The following is a 23040-nucleotide window of genomic DNA, read 5'->3' as shown; positions in this document are numbered from 1 at the left end:
TAAGGACATCACACACATCCATGCCAGAGGCAAGATTCGAACCTGCGACCGTAGCGGTCACGCGGTTCCAGACTGAAGCGCCTAGAACCGTACGGCCGCACCGGCCGGCAGATTGCATTTCATGGGCTTTTATTTAAATGATCATTTTAGTATATAAAATTGCCACGCTTTCACCGTAAGACTTTTCTTAGAAGTTAAAATCAAGTTGCACCTTCGGTGGCAAGGTTAATATTTTAATTGTTATTGTTTTGCACCATTTCCATCCCTCCTGCGGGGGGTGCATAGTTTGTGTGCTTGTGTAAATTGTTAAAACTCTTAGTTTAAAGTTATCTGGTGTGTTGCAGATTTGCACCAGTGTAGTCTTTCAGAGGCTGTTGTGAGCGGTCGTAACTACGGCCGCGTCAAAAGGGAGTGGCAAGGTTCTCTGCCCGAAAGCTCGTACAGTCAAAACTTGTTTCTTTCTGCCTCTGAATAAATTGTAACTTTGATATTTAGAGGGTGCTTTCTGATTATGATTTTAAATCTGTTTCTTTAAAAAAATGCTTTTAGGCACTATTAAAGTGAATAAAGCTCCCATTTGTTAAAAGGAATTTGGTTATGATTTCATCAGTTACTCCCTGGCAACTATTTCCATGCTTACATAGTGTGATTAAATTGTTAATGTTCTTGATGAATCGCTAGTAAATAAAATAAATTCTTAAGAATATTCTTTGAAAATAAATCACGGTTCAGTGGCTTTGCGAGTGATTCCCTGAGATTAGCATGTGTTCCGAGTTTCTCTCACCCATCAACAGTGAGGTGAGTTACGTCCGCAGCACAGCTCTCCAGCATACAAATTCCACGATAATCGCGTTGTGAAGTGTATCTCGAGCCAGCAGACGTCGTAGCTCAGCGTTGCATCCGACGATAACACGCCAATGAGTAGCGCCGTCCGTCTCCAACGCCGCCAGCAGCTGCAGCCCATTCATCGCCCAACGGGTCCCGTGTTCCTGCTGTGCAAGCAATCTGGCTCTATGTCCTTAATCTGCTATCTTGTGTACTAACATCCTTAACCATGAATCGCGTAAAAAAATGAAATTTCATTCACAAAAGAGCAGTGGCCAAGTCACAAGTGACTAGACTCTCCACATTTGTTAACAGCTTTCAAGAAGGATCAAATCACAGTTTAGAGTAAGGCAGTCACTGTTAAATACAACTAAAGAGCATTCTTTGATAAACGCTTGTGGCTTTATTGTTTTATATTTTGCCAATAACGCTTTTCGCCTTTTTAAGGTATCGTTACATTGGCCTACAATGAAAATCTTTTCTTATAAATGGCATGACATCGGTTTAATGAAACCTTTAGATTGTCAAGGAAAATACTAAAATCAAATTAGTGGCAAATCAAGTGTAAAGGGGCTCCGGAAAGGCTCAAAATCATGAAAAGTTCAATTTTTACTTTTTTACGTTTTCTGAATCTGCAGACTATTACCTTTTAATAGATATATAATTTATTCAATCCCGAAGACTACAACTATTTTTAAATTTTTTTTGAAATGTGGTCTACATGGGCGTGACCCACTGTGGCGCTGTTAAACTGCTGTCAAATGGTGTTATTATTAACGTCCGTGTTCATCAGATACATTTTAGGGATGTGAGATAAAGTATGTGTTGTGGCTAACCTCTGATGGTTCAATATATATCGCTGGTGTGATTGTCGATTGTTTCATATTTATTTACTCTGTCGTTATCTCGAAAATATTCGTAAATAATTCTGTTTCTTGAGTCTCTGTTTTGTTGAAGTATAATAATGAGTAAAAGCAAAGTTATTAGAAATCCTCTGAAGGCTTTTAAGAAAAGGAGAAATTTTGGAAAGCCAAAGGTATGTGTTATTACTGTAAACAATAAAGACGATAACCAAGTGAGTGAACCTAACCTCTCAAGTACACCTGCCCATAGCGGTCAAAGTGGGAAAGAAAATACTTCACAGAAGCAGCTTGGTTCAATGAGTGAAAGCTATGAATGTTTTATGGGCGAATCGGATGTGAATGAAATATTTTATATGTCGGTTCTCAAAGGAATTTTTTCAAACTGTGTAAGATGTATTCATTGTAGTGAAGTTGGTCTGGAACTCTCCATAATAAAGCACGTAGGACTTGCTAGTGAAATACAACTGAAATGTGATAAGTGTTCATACATGACCACCTTTTGGAACAGTGTTGCAGTAACTGCAACTGAAGAAAATGGTAGCAAAATCTACGAACACAGCAACGAGCGATGCTTGCTTTAGACAAGGAACGCCTTCGGGCTGCAAACAGGGCTGTAAAGAGTCTAGAAATACAAGCAAGAGTAACAGGAGGAGGAACAAGAGGAAGCTGGAGGAGGAGTTTGCAGAGGATGAAGATAATCCATCCTATGGACCTGGAATGCACTATAAAGTTAATCCAATCTTTGTCGCTCGATTCCCAAAACTTTTATTTTCTCATACTAATTACATGTTTTCTAAGGATCTTCCAAACATATTTGTTTCAAACTTTCAGTAAATGTTACACAGTACCTTCTGCATAATTTAACACAGCATTTTTCCAAAAAACTGTATATTTTTGAATATATAAATAAAAAATTGCAAAAAAATGTTGTGAATTTTCATTACAATTGAAAAAAAATCATCTTTAATAACTGAACTAAAATTTTGTAAAATCCCTGTGTTAAGTTGTAGCCCATATTCCAATAAATAATCTGTAAAAAGTTCAACTTCCGACCTCAAATACTTTGTGAGGAACGATGTAATTTATAAGCGTTATTTTAACATTGCAAGTATAGGGCGTTCCGGAGCCCCTTAAACACATAGGCTGCCGTCCATGTAAATGTCTTAGCAGACAAACACCATTGTCAATATTTTAAGAACCCTGCGAGTGCCCGTTTGAAATAAAAATACAAATGGCTCTGAGCACTATGGGACTTAACATCTTAGGTCATCAGTCACCTAGAACTTAGAACTACTTAAACCTAACTAACCTAAGGACATCACACACATTCATGCCCGAGGCAGGATTCGAACCTGCGACCGTAGCAGTCCCGCGGTTCCGGACTGCAGCGAATAAAAATACACTGAAGCGCCAAAAACTGGCACAGGCATGTGTATTCAGATGGTTCAAATGGCTCTGAGCACTATGGGACTTAACTTCTGAGGTCATCAGTCCCCTAGAACTTAAAACTACTTAAACCCAACTAACCTAAGGACATCACACACATCCATGCCCGAGGCAGGATTCGAACCTGCGACCGTAGCGGTCGCGCGGCTCCAGACTGTAGCTCCTAGAACCGCTTGGCCACTCCGGCCGGCCATGTGTATTCACATACAGAGATATGTAAACAGGCTGAATACAGCGCTGCCGTCGGCAACGCCTATATAAGACAACAAGTGTCTGGTGCAGTTGTTAGATCGGTTACTGTTGCTACAATGGCAGGTTATCAAGATTTAAGTGAGTCTGAACGTGGTGTTATAGTCGGCCCACGAGCGATGGGACACATCTCCGAGGTAGCGATGAAGTGGCGATTTTCCCGTACGACAATTTCGCGAGTGTACCGTGAATATCAGGAATCCGGTAAAACATCAAATCTCAGACATCGCTGCAGCCGGAAAAAGATCTTGCAAGAACGGGAGCAATGAGGGCTGAAGAGAATCGTTCAACGTGACAGAAGTGCAGCCCTTCCGCAAATTGCCGCAGATTTCAATGCTGAGCCATCAACAAGTGTCAGCGTGTGAACAGTTCAACGACACATAAACAATATGGGCTTTTGGAGCCGAACGCCCACTCGTGTACCCTTGATGACTGCACGACACAAAGATTTACGCCCCGCCTGCGCCTGTCAACACTGACACTGGACTGTTGATAACTGGAAACGTGTTCCCTGGTTGGACGAGTCTCATTTCAAATTGTATCGAGCGGTTGGACGTGTGCGGGTATGGAGACAACCCCAAAAGTTCATGGACCCTGCATGTCAGCATGGTCTGTTCAAGATGATGGAGGCTCTGCAGTGGTGTGTGTGTGTGTGTGTAGTGGGGGGGGGGGAGGGGTGTACAGTTGGACTGATATGGGACCCTGATACGTCTAGATACGACTCTGACAGGTGACACGTACATAAGCTACCTGTCTGATCACCTGCATCCATTCATGTCCATTGGGCATTCCGAAGAACTTGGGAAATTCCAGCAGGACAATGCGACAGCCCACATGTCCAGAATTGCTACAGAGTGGATCCAGGAACCCTCTCCCGAGTTTAAACGCTTCCGCTGGCCCCAGACATGAACATTTTTGAGCGTATCTGGGATTCCTTGCAACGCGCTGTCCAGAAGAAACCTCTACCCCCTCGTACTCTTACGGATTCATGGACAGCTCTGCAGGGTTCATGGTGTCAGTTCCCTCCAGCACTACCTCAGGCATTAGTCGAGTCCATGCAGGGATCCTACTCGATATTAGGCAGATGTACCAGTTTGATTGGCTCTTCAGTGTAAAAGGGATACAACAGTTCAAGGTATTCAGAAGCCAGTAAGTGATCTTATCCATCAACGACACCAATACACACAACAATTTTTTTTTAGATCTACTTACTGAAATAAAACATTTATCAGTACACAGGAAGTAACTTTTAAGATTGCATGGGGTCTGATTGTTCAAAGGTACAACAATCACAAGCTAATTGTTGATTTCCATACAAAAAAACTCCTGAATCTGTCCAGCGTCAAAAGTTAATCTGTTAAGGACATACGGATGTTGATCAACCAGCTATTGAGAAATCTGAATTCAGTTGAGGTGACGCAGGTCGGCATTCCATTGTCTGCGGTGTAACTGTCGCACATTTTCCTGGATCACATTAGTGTGAATCTGAGGTAACAGTGGGAATCTAAAACAGCTGGCACCACATTTTCTCATCTGAAAGACCTAGTGACATTTCTAGAAACCAGCTGTCAGACGCTAGAGATAATGTGAGGGTTTACCAGAAAGTAATGTATCGCATTTCTTCTTCAACAATTCCTTATTGAACATAATGAGAATTACACACATGAAAGAAAGGTGTTTGATCTACACACCCTATTTTTTCACGTAATCTTCATCCCGTTCTATGGCCTTCGTCCAGCGTGAAACGAGGGCGTGTATGCCCTGTCGGTACCAATCCTCAAATATCCAAGAGTGCGGATAATTGCATCTATACTCCCCCTGCTGATTGACAGATGCAGAGCCAGCTCCCGAGGCGTAATGCGTCTGTTCTTGCGAACGACATCAGCTCCGCCAAACCGTCTTCTGATGATTTCACCCTCCATGCCCAGCGACTAACTGTACTTCTGTGGACAGCAGATGCACCACAGACTTTGCACAAGCGTTTATGAATATTCCCCTCTGTTTCCTTCTCTGCAGCGAGAAATGCAATGACCGAATGTTGCTTGGAACGTACATCACCAACAGACGCCATTTTGAAACTGTCCTGCAGCTACGCTATCTGTCGGAAGTGACGGAAACTTGGCCCCTCATCTGTCCAGGTCCTCCCACCCCCATCTGCCCTTGCCTGTGGTGTGTCATCTTCATGACGACTTTTTAGTGCGGTGCTTCCAGTGATTGTTAAGAGTTGTGTGTCTTTTCCGAAGTGTTGCAAATGGACATCATACTGTCACAGGGTGTGATTTTTATATCTCTTGCGAACAGAAACCAGACTGTCGCCATGTTTTTTAATTGTCTGTCTCCTATTTTCCCTGTCTGCTTCCTGTGTATTTTATTATCATCGCCCACCATTTGTTTTATGTTTTAACTTTCTCCAGTTATCCACCATTTTACAATTTACGTCACAGTTTTACCGCCTGCTGTTATTGTTTCTTATCTTCTTATGTTTTAAAAATTCTGTAGGCTGAAGAGCAGCGTACTAAGAGGCTGCCAGCCCGCCCCCTTTGGGGGGGAATCGAAATCCAATAAAGGAAAAAAAAATAAGTTCAAGGAGAGCGATATTGCAAGCACGACAGACTTTGTGAACAGTCAGAAGCTATGTTTCAGCTGTCTAGGCACGAATCATAGGCAGAAGGAATGTTGTACTGGCAGGTGTTGCATTTGTAACAAGCACGACAATATGCTATTACCCAGTGAACAAGCCAGTTATAGTGTCGACAGAAAGCAATAAGCCAGTACACCACAACAGAAAACATACTGCACAGTGACAGGAAACCACTAGCGTGCAGAAGTACTGTTATCAACCGCTCTATCCTTATAAACATTGCCGACGAAGATCGGAAGGTGTACCTATGCAGAGCACCTCTTGATAGTGCCTCATAAATGAACTTCATGTCTGAGAGTTTAGGAGATCGAATGGGACTACAGCTCAGCCAGTATCTGATTCCAGTATTTGGTATAAGCGATGTTCAAATGGTAGAGTCATCACTTGGAAGGTATATATTCCCTCAAGAGTTGCTGACCACCACACACATGGTGTCCACACATTACTATCACACTGTAGTGGCACCACAGTTTAAGATAGGAAAGTTAGATTCGGTGCAACATTTCTGAGTGTGCAAGTTACAGCCAGGCACCGGGCCTGTTGACAGTAAGTTATGCTGACCCACAGTTGTGAAGTAGAATGGAGACCACAGGGACTTCGAACCACTGAAAAAAGCAGCGGTTTGCATGGCGCAAGCTACAGGCAGAAGGGGCCCACTGGCACAACCTAGATGTGGTGAGTACATGTCTCGGAATGGCGCATTAGCAAAACAGAGGTGCACAGCTGAGTATAAATAGGTGCCATTTTCTAATGAGAGTCATTCTAGTGTGGCAGCTCTCCTGGATGTTGGGGCCTGTCACACCACCAGTTACACGCAGCAGCAGATGGGGCACCAGCATTCCAGTCCATGGCAGGTCATTGGTTCGACCTCCTGAGGCCGACGCGGGGTCCGTAGCCAGCCAGCCAGCGTCAGGCCACTTCACGGCTCGCTACCTTGGGCAGTCGTCCTGGCTTCCAACACACGCTGGAGGCATCCTGAGGCGAGGGCCGCAGATTCGGACATCAGATCGCGGGCACTTGTGGTCGTTCTCGGCGGCTCCCCACGGAGCAGCGCTGAGTCACCGGTGAAGAAGGCCGCTGAGCCGGTTGCTGGTGCAGCCCTGATGACGTGGTCCTACAAGGCCGACACACAGCAGTGTGTCGCACTGGATCGCTGGGGCGGTGGCCTCAGCGTTGGGGGACCCTGTGACGTGGACCGAAGTGAACGGGGAAACAAGTCATTTGGAAAGCTCGGACAAGTCTTAATATGGTGCCTTCTACCTCTTCCCACTACATTTCGTAATCCTGACACTTTCAGTGGCAGAAGTTGCCACTATATTTGGTGTCAGAATAGCGGATGTCATCTGTACATTACGACGTTCGAGCCCACCACCTGCATTACGGGCACAAAATGTGGTGAGTTTTGACCAGTTTTCTTTTGAGTATTGGACGTTTTCTTGCCTTTTTTTTCGAGTGTGGCTCCTGACAAGCCACATTTTAGGTGTTTTGCGGGGGCATCCTATTTTTTGTTGTCAGAGTAAGTGTATTTGAGACAGTAAGATTTATTATTTTTTTCTCGTGGCATTTAATTACTTTTGTATTGGTTTATGATGACACTGAGTGTGATGATACAGAGCTGTAGGAAGTCAGGTTGTTCTTGTACTTAAACGTTTTGTTTCAGGACTAACTGGGAACTAAAGCAACACAATGACAGAGTCAAGGACTCAAGGTGTGTCGGAACCAGAAGCGGTGCGGATTTTGATGGAAAAGATGGCACAATTGACTGTCGACAATACACAGTTGAGAAGTGAATTAACATTTAGAAGTGAGCAGGAAACCGCATCGGATCAGTCGTTGTTGCCTAGGATGCCGCAGCAGGAGACTGATCCAGCTGCCACGAGTTTGATTATTCTGTTTTCTGGGAAGGCATCTGAGGACGTGCGTTCGTTTTTGGAGGACTTGGACACTTCAGCTGTGATGAATGGTTGGCCTGATGAACAGTTGTTACATATAGCCAAGATTAGATTAACGGGTGATGAAAACGTATGTTAAGTGTTCTGAGGCCTTAAGGAAGGCAGGACAGTTTAAGCAGTTAAAGGAAGTGCTTTTACAAAGGTACAAAAAACAGAATAGCGCCTGGTACTTTAGAGAGAGGTTAAGTACAATGCCAAAGAGAGAGGGGGAGATGATAGAGAATTGTGCGGACAGGATAAGGGAAATTAATGAGTATACTTACGAGTTGGCTCAGAGTGATGAAGCGAATAGTGTTCTGTTGCAGGAGGCCGAGCAAAGGACACTTGATGTATTTTTGAGAGGGTTACCGGCGCATATGTCACGGAAAGTGTGTGCAGGGACTCCGAAAGATTTGTATTCTGCCATTCAGCTGCCAATTCAATGTAAGAAAATAGACGTGGCAACAGGGTTACGCGAGAGGCAAACAGTGTTAACAGCGGGTATAAAATGTTAGAAGTGTGGTCGTATGGGGCATGTGCAGAGGCAATGTACCCAGTCACCAAGGAATAGAGGAAGGGGTGGAAATCAGCAGCGTGGAGCATGGAGAAGTGGAGATAGGAGAGGTGAACAAGCGTTAAATGGCAGAGGGGGCCTAAGACCCACCTAAGGGAGCTCCCATTTAATTTCAATGCTACGAATACATACGCAGAGGTGGAATGTTCAGTGGTAGGATCCATAGGAACTAAAAGGTTTAAGATTTTTTTGGACACAGGGGCGCAAGTGTCAGTGACTACTGGGAATATAATGGGACGAAGGAAGCTAGACCCACCACGTTATAAGTTGCGTTGAGTGGGGGATAAGGAGGTTACGCCTTTGGGGTCAGTGACAGTTGACTTTCGAATAGAGAAAGTCCGATTTAATGCATGCATGGAGTACTACGACATGATCCTAGGTGTAGATTTCTTGCATCAATATCATGCCAAAATTGACCTTAGACAACGAACTGTGGAACTTGGTGGAATGTTATTTCTGCTAGGGGAAACTGTTGTCAGTGCAGAGCTGTCGCGAGGGGCGTTCAACATAATGGACAAACCAATTGAACCGCGTACATTAGCATTAAGGCTTAATTCGCATGAGTGTGTGTCTAGTGGCACCGGGAAGTCGCTTTGGGTAAGTGTGGAGTCAAATCTACCTATGGGTACAGTATGTGCTATTGAACCATTGAAGGATAATGAAGTTTTGGGTCCATTGGGTTTTTTTGTGAAACGTAGTGTTGTACGCGTACAGGAGTGGAACGACGGGCGAGTAGTTCCCGTGAGCGTGGATAATTTTAGCGCTGTAGACGCAAATTTGAGGAAAGGGGTTTTAGTAGCAAATTTGGATGTGTCAGATGATGAAGACTGGTGTTCAAGAGGTAGGCGAAGCGATCAACCGCTAACCGCCGATAGAACAGCATTGCATGACAAAATTAAGCACTTGAAAGGAGGAGAAAGAGAGCATATGGAAGAATTATTGTGGGAATTTAAGGATTTGTTTTTTCCACAAGGGCCATTACCAGCAACTCCATTAGTTGAGCATAGGATACCAACAGGGAATGAAGCACCTGTTTACCGTAAACCATACAGAATACCGAGGTATTTGCAGCCGATTGTGGAGGATTTCATTGATCAGCAGCTTGCGGATGGTATTATAGAGCATAGTAACAGTTGCTGGGGAGCGGGCATTGTAGTTGTGTCTAAAAATCTATAGATGGAACTAAGAAATACAGGTTGTGTTGTGACTACCGATACCTCAATAATAAGACAGTAACAGACGCAAACCCCATTCCAAACATATCGGAGACTTTGGATCGCTTAGGGCAGTGCCAGTAGTTTTCTACGATGGATTTGACAAGTGGTTATCATCAGTTAGAGGTGGCTCCAGAGGATCGTCCAAAAACTGCTTCCTCTACACCTGGAGGCCATTACCAGTACATTAGAATGCCATTAGGTTTGAAAAACGCTCCGGCAACGTTTCAGAAGTTGCTAGACAGTGTTTTGAGGGGTTTGAAACCACAGCAGTGTCTGGTCTGTTTGGATCATTATAGTGTTTTCAAGTAGTATGGAACAACATAGACAGTGGTTAAGGGAAGTCTTTATGAGGTTAAGAGCAGCTCGTTTGACATTGAGCCTGGAGAAGTGTTATTTTGCATCAGAAGAAGTAAAATATCCGAGGTTGGTACAGGCTGTAAGGGATTTTCGAGAACCGAAAACAGGCAAAGAAGTGCAAGCATTCATCGGAATTTGTAAATTTCTATCGAAAGTTCGTGAAGGGTTTTGTAGATTTAGCACAGCCGTTGACATGATTGTTACGGAAGGGTGTGAAGTTTGAGTGGACAGAAGAGTGTCAGAAAGCGTTTGAAAACTGAAAGAAGTGTTAACATCAAGTCAGGTTCTTGTGTTTCCAGACTTTGAAAAGGAGTTTATATTAGCATGCGATGCATCGAATCAAGCATTAGGGTGTGTTCTTAGTCAGGAAATTGATGGGAAAGAACATCCTGTAGCCTATGCGTCTAGGCTGTTGAACGCAGCAAAGAGGAATTACTCAACAACTGAGAGGGAGATGCTTAGCGTAATCTATGGAGTCACATATTTTAAATGTTATTTATATGGGAGAAGATTTCGGGTAGTGACAGATCATGCTGCATTGAAGTGGTTGTTGGGGTTGAAGGATCCGTCCACTAGACTCGCCCGATGGGCTGTGAGGCTCAGTGAATTCGACTACGAGGTGGTCCACAAGCCTGGGAAGAAGCATGGTAATGCGGATGCACTGAGTAGGAAGGTGGCAAAAGTAGAAGTCATAGGTTATGACATAGTTGTACGGCAAAAATTACAGGATGCTGACAACGATAAAATTGTATCGGACACAGCCACAATTAAATATGTACGACGGTCTTCTGTGCAGGGAAACGAAGTTGGGACCAAGGGTAGTAGTGCCAGCGAAGTTGAGGGATGAGGTTTTAAAGGAAGCACATGATCACGTGTTTTCTGGTCATGGAGGGTATAGAGCGACGAGTAGGAGAGTGGCGGAGAGGTATTGGTGGAGAAGTAGGAAAGTGGATGAGGATCAATATGTCAAGAATTGAATACCATGTGCGCAGAGAGCAGATTTGAGTCTGAAACAGATACAGCTACAATGATTACCCGAAGCGATATGTCCAGTTTCTTTGCTGAGGATTGATGTCTTAGGACCTATTAGGCGAACACCATCGGGGAACAGATTCGTCATGACAATAATAGACCGTTTTTCGAGGTATTTGGAGATGGTGGCTATGCCAAATCAACAGGCAGCAATAGTCACACAAGCGTTAGTAAACAATTGGATTTTGAAGTTTGGTATACTGGAGACAATAATTACTGACCAAGGGACCAGCTTCATGTCGTATTTAATGAAGGAACTATGTAAATTATTGAACGTAAAGAAGTTGAGGACGAGCACGTTTCATCCACAGGCAAACGGAAGGACAGAACGGGTACACAGAACAATCGGGAAGATGTTGAGTTTTTATGTGGATTCTCATCACCATCAGTGGGACGAGTATTTGAGGCATATTGTATGCGCATACAATGCAAATAACGGTTGGTCTCCATATGAGGTAGTGTATGGGCGAAAAATGCCGTCACCGTTTGATTTAGTGAAGCTACAGAAAGGAAGGACCGGTGAATCTGTACGTCAATTCTCAAGAATAATTCAGGATGTTTGGAAACGGGTACAAAAGGCGAATACAAAGGCTCTGGAAAGGCAGGAAGACGCAGTAAAGCGGAAAGGAAGTTACCGCAGTATAGAGTGGGGCAATGGGTAATGCTGTCCAGCCCCTATACGCAAAAAGGGAAAACTAAGAAGTTCCTCACGAGGTATCAAGGGCTGTACCATGTTGCTGAAACCACATCTCCCGTTAATGTTAAGCTTCAGCTGCCAACTAGATCAACGATACTACACATTGGGCAGTTACGGCCATTTAAGGGTTGCCGAGAAGTGATTCCAGGTGTGTCACAGGAAGGAAAGAGGAAGAAAGGGAGAGTGAAGAGAGTTGTTCAGGGCAGAGAAAACCAGGAAGATAGAGTACAGCATGAAGTACCGTATTCTTTGCGATCCAGAAAGTAGTAGAATATTTGTAGTTTTTTTTGTTTTCTTGTCGTGTACCATTGGGTTTGCATAGAGTAATTGGGCACTGTATTTTCGTATATGTATTTTAGAGTATTATCAGCTTGCTAGAGCCAGCAGTTTTTTTGAAGAGGGAGGAAGGGTGATGGTGATCCCTGTCTTCAGGTCACTGAAAAGGGAAGTGTAGCGTCTGCCGTATGTGGAGTGTTGTTGGAGGAGAAATCAAACGCAGTTCTGGAGACATAAATGCGTCGGAGTAAAGTTTGCGGCAAAGCCGTAATAAATATGTGTTGAACGATGTCAGAGTCGTACGACTTGCTGTTTAAATTTTTTGTTATCGACATTGCTAGGTCAGGAAATTCGTGTTTATTGCACCAGTTCATATAATGTAAATTTAAGGCTGAAAGTAGTCACACAATCGGAGTTGGGTTGGGATAAAAAATAGTGAATGTTGGAGGAAAATCTGTGAAGCTACAAATATAGGACACGTGCACGGTGCAGATATTTTTAGCCAGGGGGAAAGGAATAGACTGTCCAAGGGACATCGTGGAACCAAAATTGATCTTACAACAGGTCGGGATGCAATAGATCTTCTGCACCTACGAGAATTTGGTAGTAGTAGCAAGTTTTTTTGAGCAAGGAATATTTGCAGAAGCGAAACGTATAGATCTCAGGGGGAGCGGAATTTTAATCAATGGATCTAAGTGTAACGTAATAGGACCAACCTTCCACCTGCCAGCACCAGTTTCAGGAGTCATGCAATCGAATGTTACGCAGCCACAGTTGTACAGGCCAGAAGCCATTTTAGAGTTTTTGCCAAGGCAGAATCTGACTTTGTTAAATAAAACTCTGGAGCCAGGTCTGTTGAGATCCGGTATATTAGCCGAACAGTTTGTGCAACATGTCACTCAGTACAGGGAAAGGCAATGCAAAGAATGATCTTTCTGAGCACCTCTGTGCCAAGTGCCATCACAGCCTTAACTCTGTTATGTGTTGTTTTCTTTCTGATCAGGCGGAGAGCTGATTCCAAGAGGGACCCAAGGGTAGTTCAAGTCCCAGCGGATTGGATACCGAGGGCGTGAGACAAGTAGGTAAGGGGTTGATCGAGCAGTGGTCGTCCAGTAAGGAATTTTTACGTTTTTCATGTTATGGTCTCAAGGGGCACTAAACCACATTTAAGTTCTCTAATAGTAAGGAAATATGTCATAGGTGCCGACCCAAACAAGCTACGAGCTAGTTAAGGGTCGACCCGGGGACCGGGTCTTTCCGAAGAGGGGAATAATGTAGTGGTACCGCAATATAAGATAGGAAAGTTAGATTCGGGGCAACAATTCTGAGCACACAAGTTACAGTCAGGCGTGCGCCTGATGACAATAAGGTATGCTGACCAGCAGTTGCGAAGTAGAATGAAGGCCACAGGGCCATCGAACCACTGAAAAACGCAGCAGTTTGCATGGTGCAAGTTACAAGCAGAAGGGGTCCACTGGCGCAACCTAGGTGTGGTGAGTACTTTACTCAGAATGGCGTGTTAGCAAAACAGGGGTGCACAGCTGAGAATAAATAGGTGCCGTTTTGTAACGAGAGTCATTCAAGTGTGAGAGTTCTCCTGGACGACGGGGCGTGTCACACCATCAGTTACACACAGCAGCAGATGGGACACCAGTGTTCCAGTCCACGGCAGGTCGTTGGTTCGACCCTCTGAGGCTGAAGCGGGGTCCGTAGCTAATCAGCCAGTGGCAGGCCACACCACAGCTCGCTACCACGGGTATCGTCGTGGCTTCCAACACACACCGGAGGCATCCCGAGGCGAGGGCCACAGATTTGGATGCTGGATCGCAGGTGCTTGTGGTCGCTGCTATCTCAGCTATGCCAGTGGGGAAGGAAGCAGCAGGCCGCTTGGCGGCTCCCAGCAGAGCAGTGCTGAGTCAGCGGGGAAGAAGACCACTGAGCCAGTTGCCGGCGCAGCCCTGACGATGCAGTCTTACAAGGCCGACACACAGCAGCACATTGCACTGGGTCACTTGGATGGTGGCCTCAGCATTGCGGGACCCTGTGATGAGGACTGAGGTGAACAGGGCACTGTAGTGGAAACAAATAAATCGTTTGGAAAGCTCAGATGAGTCTTAATATGGTACCTCTTTCCGCTACGTTTGGTCATCCTGATACATTCTGTGGCAGAAATTGCCACTACCACGCGTAACGGGGCCACTCCGAACTGCATCCCTTGAAATTTCCGCCTGGCAACTTCCCAAGCATATAACTTCAGCAGATCCATCATTCAATAAAACTGGAGAGACTGATGTCCTGTTTGGAGAATCGATATTTTTTGATGTATTGAAACCTAGTCAACTACAGAGACACAGCCACCCAACCTTACAGTACACATCGTTCGGTTGGATTGTGTCAGGAAAGAGACATCACTACTCAGTCAAGTCTGATACACAAAGGGTACTGTCACGCACCTCGCACATGACAGCAACATAAACATTCAGGTCGAATGATTCTGATAGCAAGAAGAAATGAAACCTGTTTCTGTGTGCACGCAAGAAGAGCAATTATGTGATGAACATTTTTCAGTAACCGTTCAGAGGAAAGCAAATGGTAGTTTCGTGGTGAAACTACCAATGAAAATTAATCATGCAGGACTGGAAGATTCCACAAATAAAGGTACATGTTCTTACAACGCCTAAAGAGAGGGCTATCAGGACACCCAGAATTAATGGTACATTGTGTTAATTATATCAGAGAATTTGAAAGTTTGGATCATATGGAGTTGGTAACCACAGATAGTGAGAAGCGTACATATTACATGCCGCATCATGCGGTGCTTAGGGATTCAAGCAGTGCTACTAAACTTCGAATAGTGTTTAATGCCTCAGTGAAGACATGATCGAAAAGTTATCGCAATGACATCTTGATGGTTGGACTAACAGTAGAAGATGACTTACGTTTTACTGTGCTGCGGTTCCGCACACACAGATATGCCTTCACTGCTGACATTACAAGAATGTGTAGACAAATTGAGGTCCAACAAGCAGATCATGATCTACAAAGAATTTTATGGCGTGAGTCTCCCAACGAACGAATCAAAGCTTATCGTTTGACAAGATTCACCTATGGTACAGCAGCTGCGCACCTTTTAGCAACAAGGCGCCTGTTACAACTAGGAGAAAATGAAAGAACAATATATCCGAGGGCTATAAACATATTACAAGGATATTTTTTTGCAGACAATGTTTTGAGCAGAGCAAATACCAAAGAAAAAGCACTCTGTCTACAGGAAGATGTGGTTAGATTACTGCAAGTGCAGGTTTCCCCCTTCATAAATGGTGTGCCAATGAGTCAAGATTGTTGAAAAAATCCCAGCTGAACACCATGAAGCGCAAATGCCATGGGGTCTGCACAACGAGCAGCAAGAAACAGTCAAGACTTTGGGTCTGTTGTGGTACCCTCATAACGATATCTTCCAATTATTGGTGATGGATACAGAGAACAGTAGTGAAAGTTGGACTAAACGACGTGTATTTTTTCGAACTATCTCCATATTCGACCCATTGGGAATTGTACCGAGCGAGGTGGCGCAGTGGTTAGACACTGGACTCGCATTCGGGAGGACGACGGTTCAATCCCGCGTCTGGCCATCCTGATTTAGGTTTTCCGTGATTTCCCTAAATCGCTTTAGGCAAATGCCGGGATGGTTCCTTTCAAAGGGCACGGCCGACTTCCTTCCCCGTCCTTCCCTAATCCGATGAGACCGATGACCTCGCTGTCTGGTCTCCTTCCCCAAACCAACCAACCAATCATTGGGAATTGTAGGACCATGGCACTGATTTGCAAGATTTTTCTGCAACACCTTTGGCAAAGGCAAATAGAATGTGATAAGCCATTACCAGATGACCCAAAGAAGCAGTAGGATCAGATGAATAATCACATATTGTCACTGAATAGCATACGAATCGATCGAAGCACGATCAGCAGTGGAGTAAAGCGGCTGGAGCTGCACTGATTCTCCAATGACTCTGATGCCTGGAGCATTTCTCGAAATTGTCTGTGGAAAAAGCAGCTTCTCAGTCAAGCATTTAGGTTCAAAATCCAGAGTAGCACCAATAGAGCAAATATCACTCCCAAGATTGCAGCTGTGTGCAGCCCTGCTACTGGTTAGCTTAATGGGGAAGATTAAAACTGGGCTGCACTTAAATATAACAAAAATTACTTTTGGACAGATTCTACTGTTGCCTTAGCATGGTTGGAGAAAGAGCCAACGTCGTGGAGAACGTTTGTTGGAAATCGTGTCTCTGAAATCGTGTCTCTCCTCAATATAAGACTAGAATAACATATCGTGTAGAAATAACCCCGCTGACATCATTTCAGGAGGAAGCGCACCACAAAACTTGGAGATATTGGAGATATGGTAGACAGGTCCTCGCTCACTCCATCAGCTGTCATAAACATGGACTTTTAGCACCCTGAATCATGCAGATGAATCATCTGAGATACTGGATAAACTGAATCAACATGTTTGCTCACTCACTGATACTTGCATTGTGTATGTAATAGCCAAACATTATTCCTCATGGTTAAAACTGCAAAAAGCTATGAGGTATATAAACAATCTCAGTAGGGAATCCACTAAGAAGCACAGTGGAAACTTGACCGCAGGGGAACTTCACACAGCATCAAAGGCAGTCATTCGTATGGCTCAACAGTAGCACGATCACAGGAAGATTAAAGAACTACGACATGAGCGGACAATCCACAAGAAAACTTAGTACATTCCTTGTTACTACCTGAAGGCGGCCATTGCAATCCAGCTCATAGGAGAACTTCCTTCAGTGTGAGGAGAACAAAGTAGACCTTTCCTTAAATGTGGGGCTGACCTTGGAGGGCAACTATATGTCAGAAACGGAGCAACAAGGAGCAAAACTGGGGAAAAGGTCTAAATTAAGTTCATCAGAAATCTCCCTAATTGTAAGACTATGATCAGAGTGCACTAAGTCGTGAAGTTTCACAATATTTTCATTCGTTTTTGAGGTGGAAGGAATGCCAGACCGTGGTTCATCTTCAAATGATTCGCGCCATTTTTAAATTTGTTGAACCACACAAAAACATTTGACTGGCTCATACAATTATCTGGAAAAGCTGTTTTTAATAGTTCGTAAGTCTCAGAAGTTGATTTCCCAGTTTTAAAACAAAATTTCACATAAACTTGTTGCTCCGTTTTTACGTCCATTTTCAAGCAGACAGAATCCGGCAACAAGACCTAGCAGACCCGCACTTAACCAGCTGCCACAACGAACTGAATAAAGGAAACGCAGTTTCCTGTCAGAGGGCATTCAAGGACAAGGCAATGACTGACTCCTCACCCACCGTGTACCCGCCCGCCAAACAGGTAAGCAGTAGTGGATCCATTCTTAAAACTTTCCAGTCACACCTCGTAGTAGTACTCTAACAAAACAAAATGGAGTGTCAGGTGCTTCTTTGCTTGAACCTCATAAGTGATGTCTTGAAACTTTGATAGGAAGTTAATCAAAGCTGTAGCAAGATTCCTATTCCAGCCTTCTAATCTATGCGTTTTATTCCATTCCATCAATATGACAATGATCTCGTCAATGGCATTTATCGCAGACTAACAAATAAAAAACGGTATTCCAGCGGATATCTATCACAGGCTTCACCATTTTGGTGTGAAACCTACTTAGACTTTTTATTTAGTTTTTTTTTTTTTTTTAGGTAACTCACGATATTCTTTGAAGCACGTTGTTAACATTTATGAAGCCTGATTTTGAAATCTGTGCGCCTATGTGTAAAAGGTCCTAATATAAGTTCTTGAACCTTTTGCTTTAACGATATTGTGTTATTGGCGTTTGTTGAGAACATTCTTTGAGAAATTTCTTTTCATCTAACGTGTGTCGTAGTATGTTTCCAATGCCATGTAGTATAAAGTGGAGCCGTTTAAACGGCTAAAGTCCCAACTAAATTTTGGCCACCTGGTATGTTACTAATGTTGCACCTTCTAAATCTGGGACAGAAATGTCTAACTTTCTAATTCAGGCGAAATTTTTCTCTCAATATTAAGACCAGATATAGTGTCTTCAGCAGGAAATTCAATGTGCATAAAACGCGAGATTTCATCTGCATTTCTGGGGTTATATAGTGACACCAATGACAACGTATTCAGTTTTAGTATATTTATCAAATCACAGATCCTCTTCAGAGGCACATGCATCGGTTACTAAGGAAGCTCTGGTTTCCTGTTGGACGTCTGCTTTGATTTTTTTCAGTTGCCTCAGAAACATTTCTTGTAATCGTTGACAGATGAGGAAGGAAGTCGTTAACACTTATGCAGACTTATTTTGAAAACAGTGCACATATGTGTGAAAGGCCATGAACCTTTAACGGTATTACAGGAATGTAGGTTCTGGCTGTAGAGTCCATTTCTCAAGAGATTGTAATACTTTTAGCACATTTGTGCCTGATTAACACTGAAGGCGACGACCCTTTCTTGAAGCAATACAACCCACGATTTGCACTGCGCAAAACAAAGATATTGGTTCGATTGTGCAGAAAGTACTGCTTTCTTTCACTTTTCCTTCACTGTTGCCTTGGTGAGAAACACCCAATGGTGCTGGTGATACCGGTACAGAAGTCAAAGGCGAGGGTGACAAGTGCAGTCGATGACCAACATACGAATTTGCGCAGATGGGTTACGACCGGTACTTACAATGAAGTGCAGAGATAAGGAAGTGGCTGGACCGGCGAGTAACCACAGTGCGCAGCACAAGAGACGGTGGGCTGCTCTCAGCTCTAGCCGGTTAACCCTGCTGTTACCTTCGGTTCAATATGACTCGAAAAAGAATATATTTTTCCATAACTTTTGAATATTTAAATGGTATTGCTCCAGACTTGATGATTTTGTTCTTCTAAACATTCTAAATACCTTAAAGCTCAAATTTAAAAAAAATTGCTTTTCTCCCCCTTGCCAAAACCTAATTTGTTACACTTGTGTGTTCACAGAACGCATCAATATCATAGTCAAGTTTTATGTCTACATGCCTCAGGTATATGCGTAACAGTTTTTTTTTTAAAAAAAAGCGAATATCTGATTCCTTATTGATGAAGTGTGCGAAGGTTCTGCAACAACGCAAGCACATTCACAACCGTTGTGGCCAGACGCAGTTCATGTGCGTGTCGTAGTAATTTCTGCGACTATCAATGACAGAACGACTTTATTCCTATGAGCAATTGGAAGCATTAGCAAATGCATCTGCCAGCGAGGAGAATACAGTATTGGCCATTAAAATTGCTACACCACGAAGATGACGCGCTACAGACGCGAAATTTAACCGACGGAAGAAGATGCTGTGATATGCAAATGATTAGCTTTTCAGAGCATTCACACAAGGTTGGCGCCGGTGGCGACACCTACAACGTGCTGACATGAGGAAAGTTTCCAACCGATTTCTCATACATAAACAGCAGTTGACCGGCGTTGCCTGGTGAAACGTTGTTGTGATGCCTCGTAGGAGAAGAAATGCGTACCATTACGTTTCCGACTTTGATAAAGGTCGGATTGTAGCCTATCGCGATTGCGGTTTATCGTATCACGACATTGCTGCTCGCGTTGGTCGAGATCCAATGACTGTTAGCAGAATATGGAATCGGTGGGTTCAGGAGGGTAATACGGAACGCCGTGCTGGATCCCAACGGCCTCGTATCACTAGCAGTCGACATGACAGGCATCTTATCCCCATGGCTGTAGCGGATCGTGCAGCCACGTCTCGATCCCTGAGTCGACAGATGGGGACGTTTGCAAGACAACAACCATCTGCACGAACAGTTCGACGACGTTTGCAGCAGCATGGACTATCAGCTCGGAGACCATGGCTGCGGTTACCCTTGACTCTGCATCACAGACAGGAGCGCCAGCGATGGTGTACTCAACGACGAACCTGGGTGCACGAATGGCAAAACGTCATTTTTTTCGGATGAATACAGGTTCTGTTTACAGCATCATGATGGTCGCATTCGTGTTTGGCGACATCGCGGTGAATGCGCATTGGAAGTGTGTGTTCGTCAACGCCATACTGGCGTATCACCCGGCGTGATGGTATGGGGTGCCATTGGTTACACGTCTTAGTCACCTCTTGTTCGCATTGACGGCACTTTGATCAGTGGACGTTACATTTCAGATGTGTTACGACCCGCGGCTTCACCCTTCATTAGATCCCTACGAAACCCTACATTTCAGCATGACAATGCACGTCCGCATGTTGCAGGTCCTGTACAGGCCTTTCAGGCTACAGAAAATGTTCGACTGCTGCCCTGGCCAGCACATTCTCCAGATCTCTCACCCACTGAAAACGTCTGGTCAATGGTGGCCGAGCAACTGGCTCGCCACAATACGCCAGTGACTACTCTTGATGAACTGTGGTATCGTGTTGAAGCTGCATGGGCAGCTGTACCTGTACACGCCATCCAAGCTGTGTTTGACTCAATGCCCAGACGTATCAAGGCCGTTATTACGGCCAGAGGTGTTTGTTCTTGGTACTGATTTCTCGGGATCTACGCCCCCAAATTGCATGAAAATGTAATCACGTGGCAGTTCTAGGTGCTACCGCGCGACCGCTACTGTCGTAGGTTCGAATCCTGCCTCGGGCATGGATGTGTGTGATGTCCTTAGGTTAGTTAGGTTTAAGTAGTTCTAAGTTCTAGGGGACTGATGACCACTGCAGTTAAGTCCCATAGTGCTCAGAGCCATTTTTTAACACGTCAGTTCTAGTATAATTTATTTGTCGAATGAATACCCCTTTATCATCTGCATTTCTTCTTGGTGTAGCAATTTTAATGGCCAGTAGTGTATTTCTGAAGAAGAAAATCACATAAGTGACGACAACATTCATCCTTCATCTGATTCAGAAGACATTTGAGCTATTGAGCTCTCAAATGACAATGTGCAAACTGTTCAACTGATTCAGTCTAAAGACAAAAAAATCATGTGGTGCTTAGAACCTGGAAGAGCATCTACCGCAAATACTATAAAATTTTCTCCTGGTCCGACAAGATACGCTATCGCCAGAGTAAGAGATATAAAATCGCCTTTTCAATTTATGCTGAACTATAATATTCTGAGTATTGCCGTGGAAAACATTAATACTGAAGGTCGAAGAGTTTGTGGGGATAGCTGGGAAGCATTAGATGAAATTACACTTTAAGCCTATATTGGCCTGTTATTACTGGCTGCTGTGCATAAGTCATATGTTGAATCAACAAAGAGTCTGTGGGATCCAGAAACAGGTAGAGCCATCTTTTCTGCGTAATGTCGCTGAAGCGGTTCTGTTGCATCTCACATGTGTTTCGATGACAAGTACGATCGAAGAGCACGAAGAGTGAATGACAGGTTGGCACGCATAAGAGTTCTGTGGGATAAGTGGGCGAAAATACTTTCAGGACTGTATTATCCCGACACAAATGTAACTATGGATTAACAACTGGTGGCTTTCCGACAAAGTTGTCCAGTCAAACAATATACACTGAACAAACCCTCAAAATATGTGGTAAAAGCATGAACATTGTGTGACAGTGCTACTTCTTATCTTTTGAAGACACAACTCTATACAGGAAAGTTATCTTGACAAGCGCCTGAGAAAAATCAATCTATGTGGGTCGTCATGGATCTGACACATGAGCTAAAAGGACAAAATGTCACATATAACAGTTTATTCACACCATATGCATTAGGCCACATCTCAAAACACATCTTACAATGCTGGTGACGGTGAGAAAAAATAAGTCTGAACTCCCTAATAACAAATCAAGAAAAGAAGATGTTCACACTTCAAAGTTTTTTTCACTAAGTATACCTCGGTCGTATCTTACGTTCCAAGGACGAACAAACACATTTTCCTGATTAGCACAATGCACAGCAGTGGGCAAATAAGAAGCAGAGAGGAAACCAAAAACGTTGCTGGACTGCAATGCAAGTAGGGATCAGTTGACACATTGTGTCAGCTTATTGGCACCTACACATGCAAGAGAAAAACCAATCGCTGGCCAGTAGTCATCTTCCATAATATTATTGATACCTCTGCCTACAAAACTTTTGGGCTGTAGAGAGAAATAAATCCAGGATGGGAAAAAATGCCCTTTACAAAAGAAGAATATTTCTCTATCAATAGGGAAAACTCCTAGATATTCCTTACATGGAAGCTAGAAAATTGCTGCCACGAAATGCGGCCATTCTTAGAAGAATACAAATAGGAAGTCCATCAACACTGAGCTGTAGCGGTGGCAACCAAAACTGCTAACGTGCCAGATGCAAATTCTGTCCATCGAGTCGTGACAACAGCATACCAACGAAGTGCTCAAATTGTAACAAACATGTTTGTAATGCTCACGTTAGATACCAATGCCCAGATTGTGGAATTCTATGTAAAACTCTATTATAACTTTTCCTGGGCCGCAGCTCGTGGTCGTGCGGTAGCGTTCTCGCTTCCCACGCTCGGGTTACCGGGTTCGATTCCCGGCGGGGTCAGGGATTTTCTCTGCCTCGTGATGGCTGGGTGTTGTGTGATGTCCTTAGGTTAGTTAGGTTTAAGTAGTTCTAAGTTCTAGGGGACTGATGACCATAGATGTTAAGTCCCATAGTGCTCAAAGCCATTTGAACCATTTAACTTTTCCTGTCATTGGCAGTTTGTACGCTGAATAAAACTCCATTTCGCAGCAACTCATTGAGGGCCAGAGTTCACATCACTGTTGAGATTGTTGGCATGCAACACTGTAAAATTTGTTTATATTATAACAAATAAACCTACATTTACAACTATAATAATTTTTAACAAATTATAATACTCATGACCTTTAAATGCCATACCGGGTCATTATGAACCGAAAGAGCATATTGTGTAGTTTCTTCAAGGAAGGTAGCAGGGTTAAGCGAACTGG

This window comes from Schistocerca serialis, chromosome 3 (assembly GCF_023864345.2).
Source record: "Schistocerca serialis cubense isolate TAMUIC-IGC-003099 chromosome 3, iqSchSeri2.2, whole genome shotgun sequence".
NCBI classification, from domain to species: domain Eukaryota; kingdom Metazoa; phylum Arthropoda; class Insecta; order Orthoptera; family Acrididae; genus Schistocerca; species Schistocerca serialis.
This window is presented reverse-complemented; position numbering follows the sequence as displayed.